Source organism: Dermacentor andersoni, chromosome 6, assembly GCF_023375885.2.
Source record: "Dermacentor andersoni chromosome 6, qqDerAnde1_hic_scaffold, whole genome shotgun sequence".
In the NCBI taxonomy this organism is placed as follows: Eukaryota; Metazoa; Arthropoda; class Arachnida; order Ixodida; family Ixodidae; genus Dermacentor; species Dermacentor andersoni.
The window spans coordinates 125,775,676-125,785,886 of NC_092819.1; the positions used below are offsets into that span (position 1 = coordinate 125,775,676).

The following is a 10,211-nucleotide window of genomic DNA, read 5'->3' on the forward strand; positions in this document are numbered from 1 at the left end:
TGTAAAAAGTATGGTAGCCTTCTATGGGAGACAACATGGGTGTGCTTCATTAGGCGCAGAAATCAAGCTGACATATTTACAACGCCAGACAGACCATGCCTTTGGGGAGCGGTGCTCTAGGAAGCTGCAGCTTTCTTTTTTCGTTCTTTCAAAACAGTGGTTCCCGTTTCAGTGTCAAAAACGCCCCTGTTAAGGCCGGTGACACTGCCGTTACAAAAAAGAAAGCCAATTTATCTGGCGGCCTAAAGGAATGCAAGGGGCAAGTAGAATGTTGCGCAGAATGTAAATGCGCGCGATAAAAAACAAAAGGCATGCACAGCAAGGCACCGGTGAGATTCGAACTCACGATCTCCTGTTTACTAGACAGGCGCTTTAACCAACTAAGCCACGGCGCCGACGATTCTCCACGATGCCGCAGTTTCGGCGCGTGGCAAAATTGAGCAAGTGCCTATTGGCGTAATCTCCCAGCTAGGCCAATAGGACAGTCACGTAGCAATGCCGAGCGCTCAGAAAACCCGTTTTGTGCATGTGTATTGTCATGCAATGCCGAGCATAACACGGGTACCCTTTTTTTCAAGGAAGTGGGCGTTGATCCGTACCTTGAATCCAGATAACGTTTTCAATACGACAGCCCTTAAATGCTCCAAATTTGATTTGCCTTCTGTCTTCCATCTTTCTGTCCGTCCCTCTGTAGATGTCGTTCCGCTGACAAATGTAGTTGTCATCGACGACTCCTATGAAAGGTTATATATATATATATATATATATATATATATATATATATATATATATAGGTGTGTGTGTGTGTGTGCGTGTGCGCGTGCATATGCGTGCGCGCGCGTGCCTTTTTGTGTGTGTATGTGCGTGAATTTGTTGCTTTTCGTCGTGTTTGAACCGCCATGCTTCTCCAAACTGAACACTTCACCAAGCTCTCAAGGTGCGGCAAGTTTCGGTTCCAATCGCTTACCTAACTACGTTTTCTGATTGTCAGCAATCATATGCCTTTTCGCGTGCAACTTTACTGCTTTAGTGGTTGCCTGAACAAGCCTGCGGGGAAACGCTTCGAGGAGTGTAATTCTTTTAATCGGGCTCACCATTTTGCAAGTCCTAATATGATCAACTGTTTGCTAGATAGATGCTTTAATGGAAAGAACCCGAACGTCTTCTTTTGCTCGCTCTACGATTCCATTACACATAAGGAACGGATCATCATCGTGACTCAGTTACTGTCTAATCAAGGTGTTGCTGTGTTACCAAACATATTATTTGTAGTGAGCAATTCCAGTGTTAAGGTAGTTGTATAAAACCGTAAGCTTTATGTCTATCAGAATCATACGAAAGACAATGCCTGGTTCCGTTTCGTTTCCTGCACCGAATATGCAGGAATACATCTCCGGTATATGTCAGTGTTTGTTCGTAATTGAATCATGTGTACTCCATCGGTAAACAGTTATTTACATAACACAAACTGCACAGTCATCAAAATAGGTTCCAGTCCTCATGATTTACCGCCATAAAAAGCGGTGGCAGAGCATTTGATGTGCTATCTAGAATAAAAAGTTGCAGTCTCGCCCAAAGCGCGAAGCATCGATTTCAATAGCAAATTAGTAGATAGCTAAAGGAAGTGAGGATAGTTCTATTACCGGCCGTATATAATTGGAAACACTCGCTTTCTAAATGACTTAACAAGCATGGCGTAACCACACACAAGCAAACATGATCACAACACACTTCATTAGTGCGGACACTCTCTGTCAAAATGCTATAGTGACCAAGCGTGGCAGCCGCCGCGAGCAAAGTGACCTTCGTGCGGTCTATCACTTCAACGGGAGAGTGGTGAGAACAAGTAAAGCTCTTGCTTGGGCTAGTTGGTTCATGCTTGAAGTAGTAGTTGGTTCATGCTTCTCGAGTCCCGGTCTTTTGCGCCTTGCATTCGCTACTTCAAGTCATGGTGAGAACAAAGCGCACACAAAGGTATGAGCCGTCTTCATATCCTTTATTGATATTGCGCTCGACCGCGCGCAACTTCGAAAAATACGTAGGCGAAATCGAAGCGGCCCCTACCCCCCTCCCCTCCCTTTCATGCTGCCTACCCATGTTCCTCCATATATGGCACGCGAGATCCCGCCACAATCGTCCCTTCCACTTGCGCCTTGTCCCGCAATGCACAGTTGCTGTCGAGCAGAGCGTTTGTCGTTTACTCCAGGTACTGTTGTTTGTCGAAAGGAAACCTTTCGACAAACAACATTATACCTAGAATACACGAGCCACCATCCCAGAAAATGGAAACAAGGTATCTTTAAAGGCCGAGCCACACGACTACGTCGTATTTGCGTTGAAAACCAAGACTACATAGATAGACTCGATCACCTTAAAGAAACCCTATCAAACAGGAACCACCCAAACAGTGACCTTCAAGAAGCCTACACCGCTGCAACCAAACATGATCGAGCTGATGTCCTCACGCCCCACGCGAAGATCACAAGAACAACAACGCCTCTTCTTACTACTTAATTCTCAAACCCACTTCCAAACGTGAATAACTTCCTCAGTAAATACTACCCAATTCTCACCAGCAACCAGAAACAATAAATTTTTTCCCGACCCACCCTGAGTAGCCTACAGACGCAAAACTAATTTTAAACATATTGTTGTGCATGGGAAACTAAGGGCAAAGACGAAGCTGGGAACCAGTCCCTGTGGCCGCCCCAGGTGCGCTACATACAAACATATTAAATCTACTACTACAGTAAGATGTACAGCGTCGAATTGCGCACACAAGGTAACTTCGGCTTTCACCTGCACATCAAATAACGTAGTGTACTATCTAGAATGTGCCGCTTATAGCAAACAATACATAGGTGAGACTGGACAACAAATTAATACAAGACTCAACGGTCACCGCGCGGTTACAAAACACAACTTACCTAGAGCAGTAGCCAGCCATAATAATGAACATGGTCAGATATTCGACAAAGCAAGCCTCTGTATACTAAAACAAACAAATAAGAATAAATATTGTTTTTTAAAACAAATATAAACCAATTTCCGTTCACTTCGCGAAAGTATATACATGGAAAAATACCTCATACACAAGTTTTTTTGCCTACACCCGATGGGAATTAATTTGGCACGTGGCAACTGAGACTCTTTAAAAGCGCTAACTTAGATCTGTAATTCTCATATCATCAACCAAAGCACAAAACACATCATGCCACCTGCTAACCTCAATTCTTAACCTCACCTATTACTTCATTCCGAAAATCTGTTCCTGCCTACTACTCAATTCAATATACTCTTTCATGTTTTTACGTTTATATCAACTGTACGACCCCCTTTTCCCATGTACGCCTGCCCCCACCCGCTTCTGCGCACGTCACCCTCCTATTTGTTATTACGGTTTTGGTTCCCCGCTATCCTTTCTTTTCTTTGTCTGTTTTTACTATATGTTTTTTGAAACACCCTCACCAGCCCATTCCAAAGTCCCAGACGTCAGTATAGCTTTGTCAGCGCCTCAGCCACACAGGGTATCGCCATTTATCTGTACCGCCGTAACGACACCTACTTATAACTACAGGGGCTAACGTCCCTTGAAAGACTATGCCGCTGCCTTCCAGTTACCCCATACATTGCACCCCAGACTTCCTTGTCGCCATCTTAGCTATTTAAAAATTACTCGACGCATTGCTGCGATGGTAATAAAGTCACTCTTTCAACTAATTTTTTAGGTCTTTTGTGTTACTCGCGCACTGACCGCCTGACCAGTTCCTTTAAAGAAACAAAGAGAGAGAGAGAAGTGCTTCTTGTACGGAGAGGAGGAAAGGCTGGTACTATCTTCTGCAACCCTTAGGGGAACACGGCTCAGCGCCAGCAGGGGGGAGTATATGGGAGTGGAGGAGATAGAAGGAGGCAGAAAGGTAGAGAGTTGCCATGGCAGCAGTGGAGCAGCCGGGCCGGACAGGCCCAGTGGCTTCGACTGGAGTAGTGGACTGGTGATAGACAATAAGAGTTGGCCCAGCAAATGCGAAGTTGAGGCGGATCAGGAGGCCCGAGGTGGTGAATAGCAGTTAGGCTATTCGTCTTTGAGGAAATTTCCTAGAGTCTCGCTTAGAGCCCCGACGAGTCGAGGTACTCGATGACACTTAGGAAGGCTGGTAGCTAATTACTACTGGGGAAGAGTATGTCTTCCTGTCGTGAACATGGGAGCCCCAGGCGGGAGAATTCCTGCAGAAGTCGGCCCCGGTGCTGCAGGTGAGCAGGGCAGGCCAGCAGAAGCTGCTCTAAGGTCTCTGGGTCACCGCAGCAGGCACAGGCTGGCAAGGTGGCTTTCCCAAGGCGGTGCCGGCGGGCTGCCGTGCAGTAGCAGCCAAGCCGCAGTCGGAGAAACAACGAGCTATTCCTTCGTGGGAGGCCATGCTGTGGAAGAGGCTGTGGAGGCCGTCCCAGGGATACCCCTTTATCCGGATGGCAGGCGACGATGTGCCGGTACAGCCTGTGTCTTGTGAAGTCGGCGGCCGTTGCAGCAAGACTGAGGGGGACGCTTGGGTAGTGGGCGCTCTTTGCGAGAGTGTCTGCCTCTTCATTGCCCGGGATCCCTACGTGCGCCGGTAGCCAGATCAGGGATAGTGAGCATCCGGCATCCTGAAGGGCCGCCAGTCTTGAGGACAGCAGTGCAACCCCAAGGCTAGCCTTGTCAGGGCTCTGCAGGCAAAGCAGCGCCGCCTTGGAGTCGCAGAAGATAGCCGCCGGAGTCGTTGGTCGCTCCTCTGCCTGTAGGTCCACAGCAAGGTGGAGTCCTGCTAGCTCTGCTTCGGTAAAGCTTGCATGTCCCGGGAGACGGCAGAGCTTGCTCTTTTGTAGGGCCGGTGCAACGCAGGCATCTGTGAATGAGCCCGTCTCCGGTATCACGGATCCATCGACGAAGATGTGAAGGTGGTCCTCAAGTCTCTCTTGGAGGAGAGAGGCTGTCGTCTGCTGTATGGCACATGTTGGGGAACGGTTCTTTGAGACACCTGGCAGCTCCGTCGAGATAGGAATGGGTGGTCGGTGTGGTGGGCGAGGCTGTACGGCGGTTGCAGGGGAGTCCCCTATGAGTTCCTTATAGAGGCCACACAGCCGTCCCATGTGTGATGCTGGCCGGGAGCGCAGGCGGGTCAGGAGTGCTTGACCATCTGCGGCATGGTGTAGGCGATCAATGTGTCGTAACCCCTGTTGCAGGAAGAGTAGTGACAGGGGCCAGGTACCTGCCTCAGCAAGAGTGGCGGCCACTTGTGAGGTTCGGGGAAAGCCAAGACAGACCCATATTGTTGACCGGTGCGGCAGCTTCAGTTTCCGCAGGCGGGGTGGGGGCAGCACCACAAGAAGGAGGGCATAGAGTAGCCGTGAAATGGCTGTAGCTTCAAAGAGCTGCAGGACCCACCTGGTGGTACAGCCGGGTCTGCCGGCGAGGAGCTGTGAGACAGCCTTGAGGACCCGAAGCGTCTGGGCGCACAGGGCATTGGTAGCCGCCAGCCAGGGCAGCCGACGGTCAATGCGCCGCACCAGGAACGTGACTGCCTTGCTCCATGGGATCTGGACGCCCTCCAAGCGCAGCCGTGCAGCTGAGCGGTGGCCTGCTGCTCTGGGATGCAGCAGCATGGCCTCGGTCTTTCTGGCCGAGATGGTAAGGCCGATGCTGCACAAGTAGGCAGCCGCAGTGTCCCGGGCTCTCTGTAGGGCCGCACGTGTATTGCGGATGTGTTGAGGTGGTCCACGCACCCATAGGGCGATGTAGTCCGCGTACATTGAGGACGGCACGGGGAAGTGAGGGTCGATCGGCAGGGTAGCAGGCAACCGTGCCAAAGCGAGGTGGAAAAGAAAGGGCCTCACCACTCACCCCTGTGGCACGTCTGCAGCGACTGGACGGGGGGTGCTCTTCGATCGACCCACACGTACCCTGAGGGTGCGATTGTGCAGGAACGACGAGAGGAACTCCCGCAGGTTGCCACAGATGCCGAGGAGGTCCAGGCCCTGCCGGACAACTGCGTGAGGGAGGCTGTCGAAGGCACCCTGTAGGTCGATCAGCAAGAGCATCACGAGGTCCCCGCCGGCCTTGGCGTCCCCCAGGGTGGACACCATGTCAGCGATGAAGTCCGCAGTGCACTGCCGCCGCTGGAAGCCCTTCTGTTGGTCTTCCAGGAAGCCGCGAGCACGGGCCACCCAGGCCAGTCGTGCCAGGGCCATGGCCTCCATCACCTTGCAGGCAGCGGAGGTGAGGGAGACCGGTCGATAGGACGACAGTTCCCTAGCCGGTTTTCTGGCCTTGAGGAGCAACAAAAAGATGCCGCCAACGACACCCCTGAACGCTTCCTAACCTCTCGTCCTAACCCCAACACCCTCACATGCTCCATTCTTTTGTTTTTTTTCTCGTGTTCTTCCTTTTTTTTCTTGAGGTCCCCCCACGGTTTTTTTCTCCCCCTTTCTTTCTTTTCTCCCCGCCTTCCCACTCTCCCGCTCTTGTCCCCTCGCCTTGGGAACCGCGCTCACAGACGACAGGCGTGAGCGTGGCTCCACCGACAAAGACCGCACGTGACGTCACTGCACTAACCCTTTAAAACTAAGATGCTGGGGATGACCAGGTTGCCTCTGACGAAGATAGGTCCTCCTATCGAAACGTTGTGCAGCCTTTCTGAGGGACCTTATCCCCGTTTACAAACTTTATACAGCAGGGTGCTATTCCATCTGTCAGCCCCTTTCTTAATTTTAGAATTAGCAATGGTTACTTATGGCGCTATGTAGGGTTAGCGAATCTTCGTGCTGGTACCTTGCAGTTAGTGACGTTATCAGTCTTATGCAAGGTTATGGACTGCAGAATAGCATAGCGGGGTTAACATGGGATAGGAATTGAAGACTGCAAATATAGCGTGGTCACTACAATGATTTTATTCCGTTATTGATTCATAAAATAGGTCGGAGAGTCACTCTGACAATATGAGAAGTGCTATAAATCTAGCTTATTTTCGTTGGACCATCTTTAGTGCCTACATGTTGCGTTTAGTACAAGTGTCAGAAACAATGAAGGCGGATTCGAGCTTCGGCCAAATAATGATAGTATATGTTATGGTATGAAGAGCTTTCTTTAGGTCCTGAGGGATCAGTCTGGGACCGACGCGCGCCACTCCCACGTCGGTACAGAGAGGCCGAGCCCCTCTGCCGTCACAAAGGCCCTCTGGACAGCCCTGAGTTGGTCCGCCAGCACTTCACTGTGCAGCATATATTCTATAATAATTTTAGTTCTGCATATTCGGCTTTTATTTGTGCTTCAGAAGTCCCGCTAAAGGAAATTCGGATGTGTAATTGTTGAAAATTTGAGTTTCAAGTGAGTGTGTTCATTAATGTACCACCTAAGAAGATGATGATCTTTACTGGAATCTCCTTTAAAACAGGGGGGCGGGCGACAAGCATTCTCCTAACTTGCTTGGTGAAAAGAGGCTATCGTGCCGTTTGCCAATCGAATCTCCCCTTTCCTCTGCCTCTTTTGCGCCAATACTGTAATCCTCTCTTACTTATCACGAGCGCTGACCAGTTAATGCTTAAGCTTCCTATGAATGTCAATGCGACAACAGGGCCGACCATCCCTACGTGTCTCGCTGGGTGAACATCTTGACATTACGCTCTGCAGTGAAGTTCCAACTTTGTTGCACCACACGCATGCCTCATGCTGTGGCACATAGTCGTTCCGGTGTGTTATAGCCCTCAGACACACATCTCGAGCCTCAAATAGCAAGTAAGTTGCCCTTTGTAATTTCACACATATTTTTCCTCCTCATTTATTTTTAAATGTCTTCTGTGAAATTCAGTGCAATTTCTTGTCTCCTTGCCTTCCATCCACTTTGTCGTCTTTGTGATTCTCTCACTTGTTCTAATGTCTGTCGGTTGTCCATCCGCACTTTCAGTTGTCCTGTGCTTGGTTGCCAACTTTCTTGACATCATCCATTCTCAGTCCACGCTTTTGAGGTAGAGGTGCTTTCGCACTTCATCCGATCATTTCTTTTCATCCGTGTTCATTAGTCATTCCTCGAAACTTCTCTAGCTTTACGCTTCTATGATTTAAAAAAAAACGCAATCGATGTCACCTTGCACTGCCTCATTTATCGTTTCATCTTGTGAACCTTATGCCCATTCTCCTGCCCCGACAAAATTTCTTATTTCATGCGCACAATCTCACTTCCGAAAGTTTGCGCTTGCACCATTACATTTTTTCAAAATTCCCTTTTTATACGTACTTATACTCGGTAACCTCTGTTAGGTAGCGTTAAGGAAAGGATCTAGGGGAAAACTGAAATGGTTCTCTTGCTAGTTACTTTCATAAAAAACTTTTTGGCTTCACCTCCCATTTTCTAAACTTCGCAGCATACGTATGCTGCGAAATTTAGTATTCAGCAAAATTTGATCAACGAGACATGTAATTTCGTTAAACAGCAAGCAGTCATCTGCGAAATGTGTGATCTGAAACTGTTCATCAATTACCCAGATAGTTACTTGACATAACAATTGCAACAGTGCGAAGATAGTTAGTGAGTATATTACCTAGTGACTGGTAATTATTACCTGCATTCCTTTCTTTCTTAGTTGATTTTTTTTCTTTTCCACTGAAGTAATCTTCAGTGGATATAGATGTGTTCGCATTTCTGTGCCTTCGCCTTAGTGCAAGTATCATTGTGTAATATCTTTAAGTACTTGACCTCACGTGCTTCCTTCCGATATTAGTTTTAAATGTATTGTGAACAATGCAGTGAACTATCGTGTCACTCCAGTTGTTCCAACTTTGGACAGCCGCTGCCGTGCGAAAGAGATTGTGCATGTTTCGCGTTTAAAGCCTTTCATACGGCGTTTCCCGCCATAACCAGTGGCCAGGTAGGCCGCTTCCACACGCGGGGGAAATTGTGTGAGCATTATATTACCCTTTCATCTTCTTCATCTGTATGTATTCATCATCATGGCCAGCGTCATCTTCTTCAGCGCGCGAGCTGAGAAATAAACCTTTGACGCTTAACAGCTGCCTCGCAGTATATCTAGTTATTGTATTGACTACATTGGAGAGGCGTTCGGTGTGATTACATTAGGTGAATAATGATATTGCTTGTTCGATCCTTCTTTATATGTTTTTGAATAACGCTTCTTTTAGATTTAGGTAACTGTAGTTCCCCCTTACCCAATGACTTCCTAAATGCACGTAAGGTATTATTAAAAACTTGAATATATTAAAAAGGAACTAATAAATCCAAGTCAACAGTGGCGGAGATTGATGAAAGTCAACGTCTTCTTCGACGGTTTAGTGCACCATGTTGTCTTGTTGTTTACACTGCGCCACCATCAGGATGTACCCCGATTTTTTACTCTTTTCTAGCTCCGAGATCAGTAAATATTTATATTTTGAAAAGTCACACTTCCGACGCCAGTTTTATTCACGCGCTCTCAGAACGAACGCCTATGCGTATAGTTTGAGCCTTCTTGCGGAATTTATGCGGAAAAATTTATTACTGCTTCGTCCAAAGCTTTACACAAATGGGATCGTATTTTTCTTCCGAGCATGATTTTGACGTCGCTTCGCCTTACTTGCCCTAGTAGGCATGAAATCACTGGATTTTGACGAACATGATCAGAATGTGGCAGCCAGATACACATATTCGATGGGCTCCAAGTAGATCTGAAATTTCAAGTAATGAAGTTGTCTCCAATGGATGGATGGATGCAAAACTTTAATGAAAGTCCTGAGGTACGCGACTCAGCGCGCTGCGGGCCGCTCCCACGTTGGGACAGTCAGGCCATGCCCGACCGCCGATTCGTGGGCCCTCTGGAAAGCCCATAGTTGCGCTTCGGCATCGGGGCTCTTGATAGCGGAGAGCCACTTGTCCTCATTGATTTTTTCCGTTGCTCGCATTGAGGTGCAACGCCAGGGCATATGGTCTAGGCTAGCGAAGTCGTTGCCTCCAAAAAGTAATTAAATAGATCTGTATTAACGCTGATCAAATAGAAATGTGCGCCTAGAACGTTTCCTGGCCAAATCGAAACAATCTTATGAAGAGTGGACGTTTAAAATTTAACAAAATCGTGCCACAGGCAAGAGGTAACAGCGGCGCTGCTTCCTTTACTTTATTTTGTATCTGTATCATTGTCTTTCCCTTCATAAAAGCTAGTGATTTCCGATAGTCTGTAAAAGCTGAAGTAGC

At 48.1% G+C, this 10,211-nt stretch overlaps 1 non-coding gene across 1 annotated transcript; it reads right to left on the minus strand.

Annotated features, from left to right (window-relative positions):
• Positions 1-321: 321 nt before the first annotated feature.
• TRNAT-AGU (transfer RNA threonine (anticodon AGU)) lies at positions 322-395 on the minus strand. Its single transcript has one exon. It is a non-coding gene; the product is annotated as a tRNA-Thr (tRNA).
• Positions 396-10,211: the final 9,816 nt, after the last annotated feature.